At 34.3% G+C, this 16,714-nt stretch overlaps 1 long non-coding RNA gene across 1 annotated transcript; it reads left to right on the top strand.

Annotated features, from left to right (window-relative positions):
* Window positions 1-1,156: 1,156 nt before the first annotated feature.
* LOC146996766 (uncharacterized) lies at window positions 1,157-7,001 on the top strand. The gene is made up of 3 exons (XR_015041654.1): window positions 1,157-1,229; window positions 3,778-3,867; window positions 6,868-7,001. It is a non-coding gene; the product is annotated as an uncharacterized LOC146996766 (long non-coding RNA).
* Window positions 7,002-16,714: the final 9,713 nt, after the last annotated feature.

Raw genomic sequence — 16,714 nt, 5'->3', positions numbered from 1 at the left:
AATTAGCAACTGCCTTCGCCGGGAATCGAAGGACGGACCTCTGGAATACCGGCCCAGTGTGCAGAACCACTACACCACGAAGACACGCTAGGTGTGGTGGTGGTGTATTTAATTATGGCAAAGCACACTAGGGCTATCTGCCTAAGGGGAGGGATGTCTTCGTGGAAGACTTTCTAAGGGAAAGTGGCTCGTATACACGTTACACGTGGGGAAAACCACGAAAACACCCATGCAGCCAGCCCGTTCGCGGGATTCGAACCTCGGATCGCACTACCAGGGTTCAGCGACTTTACCGCTCGCCGCTGGTGGGCCGAAGACACGCTAGGAAAGCGGGAGAAATACCTTATATTACTTCTCTTTTTAAAGGCCGACTTTTTTTTAAGGGGATCCAATCACTAAATCCTGGGTGTGGATATACCTCATCCAACACCTTTTTAGTTCGGGCGCCACTGTAGAGACATTAGAATTTTTTTGGGAAGCCGTAGAGATGAAAAATTAGCAAGCGCCTTCGCCGTGAATCGAACCACGGACCTCTGAAATACCGGCCCAGCGTGCAGAACTATTACACCACGAAGGCACGCTAGGAAAGCGGGAGAAATACCTCATAAGGAAAATTTTTTCCCTCTAATTACAGGACAGAAAATGTTTTTCAATCGCGCGATCTGTTATTGATATTGAATTACAGTCGTGCGATAATTTCGCAGTAAAGATACATCTCTGATGACTATCCAAGATTCTAGAAACTTTGGTCTTATATAGAGATGGTCGTCTTATAGAAATAATGCTTAATATCAATATTTATTTATAATCTCAGAACTATTGGTCACTTTCAGAAGTGGTCGTTTGAGAGGCGATATTCTATATATTTATTTACTGATACTCTCAGATTCCAAAATTTGTATTCTCAGAAACATTGGATGGAAGGTGGTCGTCCCATACATGCAAAATTTTACATTTCATTAAAAATGAATTCGGCGTTATTTAACTATTTCCCTATTAATTAATTAATTAGATAAAGAAAAAATTAGGAAATAGTACTGTTTATTACGGAATAATGTAGGAAGTTCTACAGAACTATATTCTTTCGCGTCATTTCACATTGTATCCGGCAAACTACTAGTTCCTCGTATTCTTCCGCAAATCCGTAAACATCTGTCTGATTTGAAACGAAATCCAAAATGGCTGCGCCATGAGGTTAACTTGTATGGATATTTTTTGTTGCATGAAAGGTAAGTTCAATTGCAATACTTGTATGTTTACTTTTTTTGCTTTTCGAATTTATGTTATTTATGTCATTTTGACAGTTAAATGTTTCACAGCTTTATGAATTGTTACCATTCTGTCGTGAATTACGTGTATCTCAATGGCTGGCTGTCTTTTCAAATATCTAATTTGCCCTGCTATCCAAATGTTTATGACTGAATTTTTTTTAGTCTAGTTTATGCATTCAGTTTCAAAATAATATGTGTGATCAGATTGCTTATTATTTTATTGCAGCAATAAATTTATATTAAATAGTTTGAACAATTGTATAAAAATAAGAGTTTGCATTGTTTTGTCCAAAATATGTATTGTTGAAACATTATCTTAATCTAGTTTGTAATTCAAGTTTTTTTGGGGGTACTGTTCTGTTATTGGGACCAGAATCGGAAATGTATGAACCTGTGTTCGTAAGTATGTGCATAGATGTGTATATGTAGACACACAAACATACAAATATACAAGCATACATAAATACATTTCTGAACCCGGTCCTGATAACAGAACAGTACCTTTTTTTAATCTTTTTTGAATATTTTATAAAAGGATTAAGCATTTTTCAAACTGCATATCATTTTAAGATTCGACTTGCAGGAAGACAAAATATGATCATTCAATCAAATGCTTATGAATGCTTTTATCATTTTCTCATAAATATTGTTTGCATTTTTATTGTATTTTAGATATTTTAGTTATGTAAAGTGAACATGAGAATATTAGGAAAGCTGAAGAATATGAATAGCTACCATAATATATGTATTTTTTCATCGAGCCCATTGTTTTAGAAACCAATGCACCATTATTATATGCTGGCTTATTTTATAGTTATATGCAGTTTAATTTTATGTTCATGTTACTGTAGTATTGTCATTATAGTAAAAGTATTGATAATTTTTGTTGAATCTTGCAAGTTGCCTAACATTCAGAATTATTACTACCGAATTTTACTGATAGGTTTTTTCGAGTTGACATAATCTGTCTGATAAATAAAATAAACTGGTGTTTAAATTATATGCATTTCTCTTAATGTTTCATTGAAAGTGAGATGGAAATATAAATGCTATCCAGAAAAGTGAATTCTTTTTGCCTGAAATAACAAATTGTGCTAAATGATTAATGTTTATATCATTTTAGAAATGTCAATATTAAAGTTTCTCCTCCTTCTCTTCTTTGATTTTGAAATAATTTATAATAAAATAATATATGAATAAGTGTAATTAATGTAAAGTGTCATTCAATAATATAATTTATTTTTACTGATATTTTTATATTTCTTATCTGGGTTTTCTTTAGGTGTTAGAAGGAGGAAAAGACTGTAATGTTTTAATTAAGGAAATAATTAAAACATTACAGTTTTTTAAATAACACAGTTACAGTAATGTTTATTGAAGGAATCAGTACTGTGTGATTGCCAGTGATTGAATAATGTTAAAATGCATTGTTCATATGGAAATCTTTGTGTTATAGATTTTATTTTGACACAAGCTGAAATTTGAATTATTAGGAAGCACTTTGAAAACCCGAATTATTTCCTGAATCATTAATCAGGCCAATATATAACATACAAATTTTCATACAAAATTATTTCTTTGAGCATATTATAAAGAGCCCATTTAATTTTATTATTTGTACAAATTTTAGACAAAAGTAGCATGTAACAGTTAAAGATTTATTGAAGCCTACTTGTTACTTGTGGTAACAAAGAAGTGTGAAAGATATTGCCACATTAGCGAACATGACGATCATTGATGCTTAGTATAGAAATTTAATAATATATTGAGAACTGCTGGGAACTTTCAGAAGTAGACATTTTGGAAATGATGGGCTTGATAAGAAATTTGCATGGTTTTATTATTTATTCTTTAGTTAAGAATGGATTTTAGATGTTCATGTGAAAGAATTCTCTTTAATTATATGTGAAAGAATTGTTAAAGTTTGGCATTTAAAAAAAATGAATTAATAATATGCAATTATCTTTTTATTATACATATATTACTATATATTTCTAATGCGCTATGTAAATGTCAGTGCTAAACAATTGAGATACTATTTTCGGGGCAATCTTTTCTTATACATGAAAAATTCTGATACTTTCTTATCATCTGCCCTCACAGCTTCAACTTATGCTAAAACAGCAAGAGTATGCACACAATAATAGCAAACTATGAATATGCATACCACACACATGTATTTACATGCTTTATATTTAATCTTTATTTCTGAATAGTATTCCATTGGATGAAAAATATGTGAATATTGACCCAATATATATATTTTTGTGTGTGTGTGCATCCTAAAATTTCTTGTTTCTTATAAAGTGCTTATTTGAATTACTACTTGTGAACAGAGCAGTAGATATGAACCGTAAACTAACCATTTTGCCAATTTTCACAGCTTTGCAGATAGTCAGAAAGCACCAAAATTTGTAATAATGTTAAGTTTAAATGATGTTCTATACTTTTGTGTTAATTTTTCTATTCTATTAATTCTATTACTGTGTTATCAAACTTTCTGCAGGAATTTCAACTGGTTAAGATGTTATTACCACGTGGAGAAGAATTTGGTTTTCAAGCTAGAAAAAATTGCAGCTGAAGGATTTTGTAGAAGGTCAGTCAAACTGGTTTTAGTTAATTATAATTTAATTTTGGGTGAAGAATTCTCAAATTTATTTATCATAAGTGTCTAAAGGTCTTCTAAATTAAATTCTGCTTGTTTTTGAAATTTTTCATGACATTCATTCTTTGATTACTATTATTTTTTTTTTTTAATTTACTAACTTATGTCCAGGCACATAATGTTGCATTTAATGCCATACCTTAAATATTGTAAAATGTTAAAATAATACATTTCACTTAAAAATGTGGTTGTGACAGTAAATTTTCTGTTACATTTAATCATATCTATAAACATTGGTATACATCATTTTTCAATAATTTGTATATTATTTTGTGCATTTCTTTTACATCCAAGATCTGGCATATGACTTGCTTTTCAAACTGATAACATGGTGTAATAATGTAATCTAATGGTTAAAGTTTACTATGGAACGGGCCAAATTTAATAAATTATTCTTTGATAGAAATTTATTCATGTGTTCAGTGTGTCTCATCTCTTTAAATTGCTAAAGTAAATTTTATGTACTTGCATTTAGGAATTTTGACTGTATCAGAGTAATTTTCAGTTATTATAACATGCAAAGGAAAAAATTCATTCATAGCTCCGTATTTAAAATTAGTTAATTAAAGTCCTTAATAAAGAGGGACGTTTTGTTGTTTTTAATGTCGATAGAGTTTAATTCAAAAATATGCCACATTAAGGGTTACTTTTTAACCTAATTTAAAATTTTCATTACTTTAACATGTCCAATAATTGTTATTTTAACTCCGATATTGTAATAATATCAAAATTCCTTACTTTTTGATAGGTAATCCAAATGTAAAACAAGAAAAGAAAAAATTAAAATCTAGAAGTATATTTATTTCATACCTCTAACAAATAAAAACAACGCACTTTTTACTGTCTATCTGCATAGTGTGGCATGTCTCGTAAGACTGAGATTTGTATGGTCAAATCCATGTTTCAGTTAAAGGAAAATGCATGCACAGTTTTCTGATTTTCCCTTCGATTAAGGATTCTGTATATACTAGCATAAGAAATATATTAGTTAATGCAGTGTTATACATCAATATTTATAGGCAATTATTGTGGCTGTGTTTATTATAAATTTGTTCACTGTAATGGCTGGAGTGCCTAAACCATCATGCTGTGTAAACAAAACTCAAATCTTCATCTCTGCATACTGCTCCACTAGTGGTTAAACCACTGAAATGGTGATTATGGTAGAACATCTTTGGTAAAAATTTACTCTACTGTAACCCTTGGCGAATCGTTTCTTTTTTTTTATATCAAGATCGGCACCTGAGAGGATCGGCACCAATTTCAAGGTGGCCGCTACACAAAACCAAAATAAGAAGTCAAAGACATACACAAACTCTGTGTCCATGTACACATCGACCTATTAAAAAGAACTGCACAAACTGGGCATTGTGCACTGCCTTAACTTTGTCCATGTACACATTGATCTATTTTCACTTTAAGAAAATCAGAAAGTTAAAAATATCATAGTTACCAGAAAAAATTCACCACTGTCTTAACATACAGACAACCAAAAATACACAAACAGAGAGGAATAAGTTACCAAAAATACATATTTCCTAACATAAAAACATTAAACAACAAATCTTCTAACAAAAATTAACACACGGAGACAAAAAAATAAATGAAACGTCATTTTTTTCACGTACCTTTTTTTTCACATGCATATGTTTAGGCTTCCCACCACCATCCTCCAGGTAAGCAATTCAATTTTTCGTCTCTTAGTCACCTCAGACATACTCAAACGATGGTACCCACACCAAAATAATAAATAGCATGTTCAAAATACAAGACCATACCACTTCCGTGCAACCAAACACAGCAATTGAAAAGAATGGTAAGAACCAAAAACCTGGGACCGTACAAAAGGTTTACTATTAAAAAAAGTAGCTCAAAACTAAATTTATCACAACACGTTGGCAATATTTGAAATAACTCCTTTTTATTGACAAAAAAAAAAGTTTTTTTTTTTTTTTTTTTTTTTTTTTTTTTCCTAAAGGCTACTTTCGCCAACATTATCAACATTAGGGTTACTGAAAAACTTATTTGACGCAATGGGCTTCCACATTTCACAAACAACCACTTTGCGATTTTTTTTCAGACAGAAACCAAGGTGTACCATACAGTAAAGATTAGCCACATCTTCATTTACTACTGTTACAAGTACTTCTTTGGTAAATTTCTGCGGTTAAATTCAAAAGTTTAAAATTGCATTAACATGATCAGATTCAGAGTCATAGCTAGGGTTTTCAGCGCTCAGGGACAACTGAAGATTTCGCACCCCCTACTGCTTGCCAAGGATGGAAAACATTTAATTCTAAAATGTTCTAACATCAGTTTGGCACCCCTTGGATTCTGCACCTGGGGACAGATGCCCCTCCTTCCCCCTCTAGCTACGCCCCTGATCAGATTTTATTTTCTGCACGTAGCTAACAATTACATATGTGTTGTCAGATAAATGTTACAAGATGCAGTTAATTATTTTTTACTTGCCAATCTCATGAGAAAAGTTTTTTTGGCTCCTGCAAGACTTTACTTTGTGTTGCAAAATAAATTCATTCTCACTCTTTTTGGACTTGCCTACACATTAAATTTAAAATAGTTTTATGAATAGGTAAGATGTGATTATCATAATTTTGTTTCTCTCTTTATCTTGGCAACTTTATATGTTGATTCAGTATCCAGGTTACCTACCAGTGGCTGATTGATAAAACTGCTCATATGTTCAGCTGGTGGTTTGAGTTTATTTTCTGACATAAAAAATTTTAAAAGGCATCCCCCATGTTTATTTTACTATAATCGAAAAATCAAATAATTGCTACTCTGTTTATAGGTATTAAATGTTAAAATATTTTAAATGCTTCCTTTAATTTGCATTGTAATAGTCATTTGTTTAAATTTAATTATGAATTATATTCACATATAGTAATTGTGAGTGTTTTTTTATTTTAGGTGCTGTGAAAGGCAATGACAGAGATCCAATTTATCAAGAGTTCTTATATACATAAGAATACATGGATATAAGATTGTTTTTCATGAATTCAAATAAAATGTGATAAATTGGATTAATAAAAACTATTTTGAATTTTGAAAAGTGTTTTTCCTCTGTTAATCATAATATAGTGCCATAAATTTCTGAATGTGTTTAGTTTTCATCCAAATAAATAGCTTTACAAAAATTTGTCATATTAATAGATATTGCATAATTTAGCATTATTATAAATATTAATTATAGCAGATTTAGCTGAACTACCTTTTTAGTCTCTCTGCAGATGAAGTCACAAAGGTAAGTAGTTAGATATTTTTCTGTATTCCCCATTAAGTAATTTTATCTGGTAAATTACCATTACTTATATACTAAAGGTGAAAGAATAAGCTTTCCTTAAAGATACAAAAATTTGCAGATATTTCAAAAAATTGGTATACGTAAAAAAGTTCTTAAATTGCCACATATGCGAAACTGAAAATGTTATATATGAAATAGTTCAGAAATATAAATATTTTCACTATTTTTTAACTATAATTCACTGCATTTGTTATATATAATCACAATTTAAGGTAGCAGTGCTTTTCTCACTGTGATTTCTCATGTATTTTGATTCATAAATACACGTACATAAATCCACGTATTTTGATTTCTCTTTTGAGACCGAATAAAAAATGAACTAAATATTCTCGTTGACATTGAGAGTTGAATAAAAGCTCACCTCAAAATAAAATGAATTAATAAATTTATGGAAAATTTTACATAGCATATATTGAGCAGAAAGAGTAAACTTAATATACTTAATGGAATTAATAATTGGTAGAGTTGATTGCAGAATAAAATGCCTTAATTGCATGGTAAACAGTAGATCTTTTGAAGTTTTTCCATGTTGCGTAAAATGCAGATTTAAATTTTTGATATTGATTGTCATATAAATGGCAATTACTGTTTTATTTTGCTCTGAAATGAATGGTTAGTAATAAAATTCTGGATGAGACAACCTTTAACATGCGCTAGAATTTACAAAGTTTAATTTGGTGCTGATTTCAACAGGTAAATTTCATTTTACTGAATTTTGCGTAAAATGATACGAATGAACCATTGCAAATTATTTTCAGAACTTTTTTTTTTTTTTAATCTAAAAGGGCTATTAGTTTTGAAATGTGACTTCATATCGTCAGTCGTAAACTTGTTTCGCATTTCATTCAAGTCTTGCCATTTGGCAAAATTTAACATATTTATCTTTAAAATCTAATATATTATTGACTAACAAGCCAAGCTATTTAAAAGCATTACACACAGTTCTTAACAATGCTTTTTTTAATTTTTAATCTGATTGATTTAAAATGCATTTAATTCATGATATATCTAATTGAAAACATTTTAATATTTCTACATAATTACATGATATATTTCTTCAGTTTTCAAATATATAGAAGATATATAACTTTCTGGTGTCAGTATCTTATAAAGTGTTTTGCTATTACCACTGCCCCATCTGTATTGATAATCTATGCATTCATAAACTTTTAGCCTCTTTGAGTTACTGCTAAAATCTGAGGCCTTTCAGATTTTTTTTTTTTAATTGTGTGAGCAGAAAGATAGAATTTTAGAAGAGCTTCTTGAGTTACCTTTTGAATGATATAAAGAATTGTTAACATAATGTCAAATTTTTACAACTAAATATTAAATATATAAAAAAGCCTGCAGCATTCTCATGTTACAAAAACATATTTATTTATTCTGAGGCTAGGAATTGATTTAGTTTTAAAAATACAATTTATTCCTTTTAACAATTTCCCAACAGTGTCATCAAAACACTATAAATTCCTTACATGTTTTAAAGAAAGATGATTCATTAATGTAAAGATTATTAAATGGCTAATTTTATTATTCAATTTTTAATACAAATTAATTGAAATTAGAAACTGATTTTGTAAAACAATTTAATTATGAATAATTCAATTTGGGGGCTATTGGATGTTTAAAAATGATCAAAAGATTTTTAATGTCTTAAAAGCAAAATTTTCAGTTTTAATATTTTGTATTAATAATTCATTTTAATTTCCTTGCTCAGTTTTAATATATTCACAAATTCAGATTTAAAAACAAAATAAGTTGTATAAATATTTTCAACATTTCTGATTTTTCCATAGTAACCATAGGAGAAGGATTTGAGACTATCTGTGTAAAAAAAGTAGGTTTTATATCATCACACCTTCACATACTTTTACTGGAATTTTCCTCTGTATATATATATACTGGGATGTGACACTAAGCAGTTGAGAGTATGTATTTAAGAGGTTAAAGGGATATTGTAACTAGTGTTTCAAATCCTGATAACATCCCATACGCTGTCGGTGGGACGTAGATAGGATGTCCTAAGGATATACTGGGATGTGACATTAAGCGCTCAGGAGGATGAGTTTAGGAGGAAATTGGGATATTACGGGATGTCCTGAGGATGTAGTAAGTAGGACTTTAAATCCTAATAACATCCCATATGCTGTCGATGGGACATAGATAGGATGTTTTTAGGATATAATGGGATGTGCTTAGGAGGTTTGTGGGATATCCCGGGATGTCCTGAGGATGTAGTAAGTAGGAGTTCATATCCTAATAACATCCCGCACGCTGTCGATGGGACTTGGTTAGGATGTCCTGAGGATATCCCGGGATGTGACATTAAGCACTCGGGAGGAGGTTTGCGGGATGTCCTGAGGATGTGCGCATATCCCGCGAGCAACATCCTTGGGATATCCCAAGGATGTTTTTGTGCTATGTGGGGAAAATCTCATTGGAAATTTTAATGTACTATGATTTTAAATATGAAATATAGAGGTTTTGATATTTCAATTATTTAAAGGAATTCGCGTTCCATTTTTATTAAAAATTTCTTCACAAATATAATAATAGCATTTAATAAATTTATGAGGTATATCTCCCACCTTCTTAGTATGCCTTCGTGGTGCAGTAGTCAGGACGCTCGGCGCGTATTCGAGAGGTCTGTGGTTCCATTCTCGGCAATGAAATTGCTCATTTTTCACTTCTGTTGCTCCATAAATAACCTAATATCTCTACAATGTTGCCCGAACTAAAAAGATGGTGGATGATGATTCTCCACCACCAGGATTTAGCAATTTAGTCCCCTAATCCACAGTTGCCCTTTAAAAGGGGGGAGTATATAAGGTAATTTCCCCGCCTTCTTAGCATGCTTTCGTGGTGTAGTGGTCAGCACGCTCGACGCGTATTTGAGAGGTCCGTGCTTTGAATCCCGGAGAGGGCAGTGCTCATTTTTCGGCTCTGCTTCGAAATAACCTAATGTCTCTACAAATGCTATATTTAGAAATTTTATTTAAAAAGTTAATTTAAAAAAATCTGTTTTAAAATGACTTTTAATATTATATTTCTCATCACACATTTTTCTACCACTTGAGCATTAATGAAAAATTTATTTTTTCTGTTAATGAAGACAAAACAGTCAGGCACTGCTGGTTTGTTATTAATAATATGCGTGCAATCTATTGCACACACAACATTTGGAAAACCTGAGACTTCGTAAAATCTTTCTTGAATTTTAAAAAGCTGATTTTCAGTGTTCGGGTATTTTATATATTTGTGTGTTGCCTGCATAAAAGCAGAAAGCACACGGTCAAAAGATCTGGACATTTTAAGACTGGACACTTCAGCACCAAACACATTAGCAAGTATGTACGGAAAGCTGCCTGTTGACATAATGCGAAGTGCATTCAGACCCTAAAAATACCACACTTTAGAATAATTACTATACGTTTTTTGCAAATCTATGAAAATTTTAATTCACAATTTTTATTGAAATTAGGAAATAGATCTAAGACAATGCAGAAATAAAATATGCTACGTAAAACAAATTTTTTTTCTTATTTCTTAGTGGAAATACAGCATTCCTCTGAAACTTCTCTTAATCAGAAATGGTATAACGAAAAAAACACTACTTATTTTTTTCATATGGCACACATATTTTAAACTGCACTAATCCCTCAACATAAAAATTATTATTGTTAAATTAATTGTATGATTGCTTACATTTCTAAAAATCAGTAAACATTCTTCATGCAGAAACAAAATGAATTGTCCAGTTTTATGCCTAAATCAAAGGTTACTTACAGAAAATGTGCCAAAACCACATACGAGCTGTCTGCCTAAGTGAGAGGATGCCTTTGAGGAAGACTTTCTAAGAAAACTGTCTCATATTCCTGTTACACATGGAAAAAAAAAAAAAACCATGAAAAACAACCATGCATCCAGCCCGTTTGCTTGGAATCAAAACTATGTTGAACTCTCAGTATTGAGAGGTCTGACCCATTTGAACACTGATGGGGAATTTAACGAAAGACATTGATATTCTCGCAAAAGGTTACCTACCCAGTTTTTGCCTTTGGTTTTGAATAAGAATCATGCCCCTCCAAATGGGATAGTGGTGAGCGAAGCTGACTGCCGTACCGAAGAAGTGGTTTCTAATTCCGGAGGAGGCATAGATTTTTGTAAAGGCATAGTGTCTGTGCGGCATGGAGACACTCTAAATATGCAGCCAGCCGAAGTCCTCACGAGAAATTGGTGATAGCGAAAGCGCGATGGGAGACAATCGGACCAGTCCTCCAAAGTGCTCTCCATCAAAATTGGGGGCGGAACTGAGCAAAGTCGTATTGCCACTTGTATGGTGCTCAATAATCTTCCTAACGAGAGGCGCAAACTTGCACTCCTTGCTACTATGAATTTCGCGGGATTCTTCTGATGTTATTCTCAGACAAGTGAGTAAGTCACAACAACAACATATGAATCACATTATACATCTGAAATATAATAAATTACCAAGACGAATTTTGTTGATTCTGCGTTCTACTGTGCCAGCACTCAGATAATATAATTTCTGTCAGTCCATCTTAAAAAAATAATTGTATGAACACGAGAGGTACAACAAACGCAATGCTGCCTTATCACCTTGATGAATTATGATGCCAATCTGTCAGTAACAAAGAAAAATTTCTGACCACGTTGAAAGAAATCGGGACAGTGTTTGTGTGAATGAAAAATAGGTGTGTCTGTCAGTTTTCTTTTATATCTGATTATAACAGGTAAATGATGATTACTGACAAATGTAAAATATAAGTGTAACAACTTATAAGGTATTTCTCCCGCCTTCCTAGCGAGCCTTCGTGATGTAGTGGTCTGCACGCTCAGTGCGTAATTGAGAAGTCTGCGGTTCGATTCTCGGCGAAGGCGTTGCTAATTTCTCATCTTTCCTGCTTTAAAAAATACCTAATGTCTCAACAGTTGCGCCCGAACTAAAAGCGTGTTGGATGAGGATTCTCCTCACCTAGGATTTGGCGATTGGGTCCCCTAAAAACCCCAGTCGCCCTTTAAAAGAAGAGAGTATATAAGGTATTTCTCCCACCCTTTTGGCGTGCCTTCGTGGTGTAGTGGTTCTGCACACTGCGCCGGTATTTCAGAGGTCCGTGGTTCGATTCCCTACGAAAGCGATTGTTTATTTTTCATCTTATCTAATTCCAAAAAATATCTAATGTCTCTACAGTGGCACCCGAACTAAAAGGGTGGTGGATGATGATTCTCCACACCCATGATTTCGCGATTGGGTCCCGTAAAAACCCCAGTCGCCCTTTAAAAGGAGGAGTATATAGGGTATTTCTCCCGCCTTCTTAGCGACCCTTCGTGGTCTAGTGGTCTGCACTCTCAGCGCGTAAGTGAGAGGTCCGCAGTTCGATTCCCGGTGAAAGGCGTTGCTAATTTTTCATCTTTCCTGCTTCAAAAAAATTTCTAATATCTCTACAAACTAACAGACACGAACAGTAGCAGTAGAGGAAGCTATTCTGCAGTAAATCGACAGACAGCCTCGTGCTAGCACACGAGGTATGGCTAGGCAGTTTGAAAGTTCGCAAGCAACAGCGTGGCGGATACTACACGATGAAGGGTTACATCCGTTTCATCTGCAAAGATTGCAATTACTGGCAGTAGGCGACCATCTCAAGCGTGTTCTTTGCCAGTGGTTCATGCAGAGAACAGTCATTGATCCCAATTTCTCAACGATTTTTCTTTTCATCCATGAAGCGTTTTTCACTCGAGAGGGTGTCTTCAACACACACAATTTGCATGCGTGGGCTCAACAGAACCCACACTGTACAAGACCTAGAGCTGCGCAACAACGTTTTGCTGTCGATGTGTGTACTGGGATTATCGGTGACTGTTTGTTGTGCCCGCATTTACTACCGTCCCGTTTGGACGGTGCTAAGTACCTGACATTTCTTCAGACTGTGTCACAGGATCTTCTGAACGAGGTTTCTGACGATATTATGCGGCGAATTTGGTTCCAGCATGACGGCGCTCCTGCACATCTCGCAAGTGCTGTGTTTGCTTACGTAAGCGGAAAGTTTCGTGGTCAGTGGATTGATCGCGGTGGACCGGTTTCTTGGCCACCACGTTCACCGGATTTATGTCCAATCAATTTCTTTGTATGGAGTGCTATGAAAAGTATGGTGTATGAGCAGTGGCGTAGCGACGGGGGGGCAAAGGGGTGCATGATGCCCCGGGCGCCGCTCGTAGAGGGGCGCCAAATGGTGTCCAAACAAGATTTTCCGGAAAATTTCAGTTTTTATTTTGTTCGATTTCTGGAAAATATATTTAAAATTAATAACTATTGTAATATAATTAATTATTTATTTCCTTGATTTGTTTGATAAAATGTGTAATAAAATGTTTGTAGTACCATCAACCAAAACGTTCTTTCTGACCATTTTATTTCTCCAAAGTAGAGATATATTTTTATTTTTTTAAACGAAATGCACGCATATCTCTCGCTTTTTATTTTAAAACGATAACACGACCTTCTCCCGAATTTCTCAAACATATCTAGTTTCCAAAATACGATTCCATAATCTGGAAATGACATTTTGGGAAAATCCTAACGCTTCCGCTACAATGGATTGCATTTGACTTTCCTGTAAACGACTGATGGCCTTCTAGTCTACTGATTCTACTAAGTCATCTTGCTGAGACATCGGACTGACTGCTGCAAACAGTCAACTCTTGTCAATTGTTTTTAATCTCCTACTACAAAAGGAATGCTGCAGGTCGCTTTTCACTCCTTATCTTAAACTCATAGTTTTCGACGTCACAGACTAAATTTGCATATTCCCAACTTTTTAAACGTTATAATTTCCCTTTATAATCTCTTCTATTTCCTTTTGTTCAAAAAGGTTATCGATTATATGGTTTTCATACCGAACCCACAATATCCCCTAATTGTTTTGAGCAGTGAATGTTACTTCATGACGTTACTCCGCAGTAGAAAAGAAACGGAACCTAAAATTCCACATCAGATCTATAGAGAAAATGTTTTTCCAAACCTAAGAGTCGCACTTTAAATACTGCTTACTATTTCATTATCAAATGCTAGCTATGAACGTTCGTTCAGCAAATTAAAATAAATTTTCACATATTTACAATCAACGATGGGCCAAGATCCCCTAAGTCATCTAGCATTTTTAAGTGTGGAAAGAGAAAAATTTGAAAGGATCGACTTTGATGAAGTAAATGATAAATTTGCTTCATCCAAGGTAAGAAAAATGTATACATAGTAATTAATTGTATTCATGTATTATATTATTATTAATAAATATAAGTGCTCGACCATGTCGAGGTGCACGTGATTGAAGCGAGATGAGAGCAAATTAAAATTTTTAAGTTGGCTGGTGGTGTGTCTGACAATTTTAGATCTTTGGCACTCCAAGCACAAACGTGTCAGGTTGGCTATGTCCTTTTGCGTGCTAGGCCATACGAAACGTTGCTGTATCAGTTTCCTCGAAGCCTTGATGCCAGGATGTGACAGACGATGTAACTGACTAAAATGGCATGGCGAAACCTGGAGGGAACTTAAAGTCGAAATCTTGAATCCTAAACATCACAATAAAGTGATTTTCCAGGTGACAGCTGCATAGGCTGCAAGTTGAGATTGGTGGAAGATTTGCTTTTCAAGAGGGTTTGTAGTTCTGAATCCCGGTGTTGTTCATCCTCAAGGGCAGCAAAGTTTATTGGTGAAGGAACGGCTAGTTGTTCAATACGAGACAAGGTGTCTGCAACAATATTCTGCGAACCCTCAATATAACGGATATCTTTTGATATAGAGCTCGTAGCATATGTCGAAAATATTTGACAGCTTCATAAATTCCTAATAATTCGCGATCGTGAGTGCTGTATCTGGTTTACACTGGTGAGAGTTTTTTAGAAAAATAAGAAAGTGGTCTCCATAATTCTTGATCTTTCTGTTGTAAAACTGCTCCTATACCTGTTGTTGATGCATCATCGTGTAGAGACATTAGGTTATTTTTTGGAAGCAGAAGATATGAAAAATATGCAACGGCCTTCGTCGGGAATCGAACCGCGGACCTCTGGAGTACCGGCCCAGCGTGCAGAACCACTACACCACAAAGGCACGCTAGAAGAGCGGGAGAAATACCTTATAAACGTAGAATGATAATTGTTTAGATGCGGAAGGATACTGCAAATTTGGTGCCGAAATTAAATCATGTTTGCATTTTTGGAACGCTTCGCGAGATTCTGTGGTCCAGGTTATAACACGTTTATCATTTTTCTTGCTTCCAACCGAAAAAGAATTTAGAGGTGCTTGTATGGTCGCTGCATGAGGTAAGAAACGTCGATAAAAATTGAGCATGGCAAGATTCTTAAGTCCTTCACTGAAGATGGTTCGGGTATATCGTGGATAGCGTTGACTCTATCTGCAAGGGGTCGAACGCCATCAGCGGAAATTTCATAACCAAGAAAGGATACTCTTGGTTGGCCAAAAACGCATTTGGAAGGATTAAGACTGACATCGTACCTTTGAAAACGTTCAAAAACTGTTCTCAAATGTGATAGGTGTTCTTAAGAGGAGGTGATTAAGACGTCATCAAAATAAGGTAAACAAAAGTCGAGGCAGATTAACACCTGATTCATGAAGTGTTGAAACGTTTGAGCAGCATTGCAGCAGTTTTTGGAATATCAGCTGGGTGATACGCCCGCTCAAGATCAAAGATTGTAAAAATAGCTTTTCCGTCTGAAACTTGCATACAGTCTTGAATGTGCGGGACTGGGTAATGATAAGGAATTGTAGCTGCATTTAACCGACGATATTGGCCACACGGGCGCCAGTTACCATTTCGTTTCCGAACTAGATGGAGCGGACTGGCCCATTAACTTTCTGAAGGACGGCAAATTCCCTGTTCCATCATGTATTGAAATTCCTCTTTGGCGGCTTTAAGCTTGTCCGGAGGGAAGCGTCTTGTTTTAGCCGCAATTGGAGGTCCGGTAGTTTCAATATAATGTAGTACATCGTGTTTGGATTCGGAACTACCCATAACTGGGCGCGTGTTTGTAGAGAATTCTCTGAGAAGTTGACGCCATTGGGAGTTACCCGAAATCAGTTTAATGCTCAAATCTTGACTATTGTGAATTACTCCCGGATAAGTTAAGTTGGTTGTAGAATCTATCAAACGGCGATTCTTAAGATCGACAAGCAAAGAAATTTTTTGAAAAACGTCAGCGCCACTAATAGGACTTGAGACAGTAGGACTTGAAATGAATGGCCATTGGATGTTGCGGCGCAATCCTAAATCAACAGATATCAGGCGTTCACCAAAAATTTGAATAGGAGTTCCATTTTCTACATAAAGTTATAGCTTGGTAAGGCCCTTTTGTTCGTGAAAATGTGGTGGAACGACAGAAACATCACTCCTGGTGTCTACAAGAAACCTTAAGCCCGAA

This window comes from Stegodyphus dumicola, chromosome 6 (assembly GCF_044657685.1).
Source record: "Stegodyphus dumicola isolate Sdum_Otavi_A_Nest chromosome 6, ASM4465768v1".
Classification (NCBI taxonomy): domain Eukaryota; kingdom Metazoa; phylum Arthropoda; class Arachnida; order Araneae; family Eresidae; genus Stegodyphus; species Stegodyphus dumicola.
The sequence above is the reverse complement of the archived record's forward strand: the minus strand, read 5'-3'. Positions and strand labels throughout refer to the sequence as shown.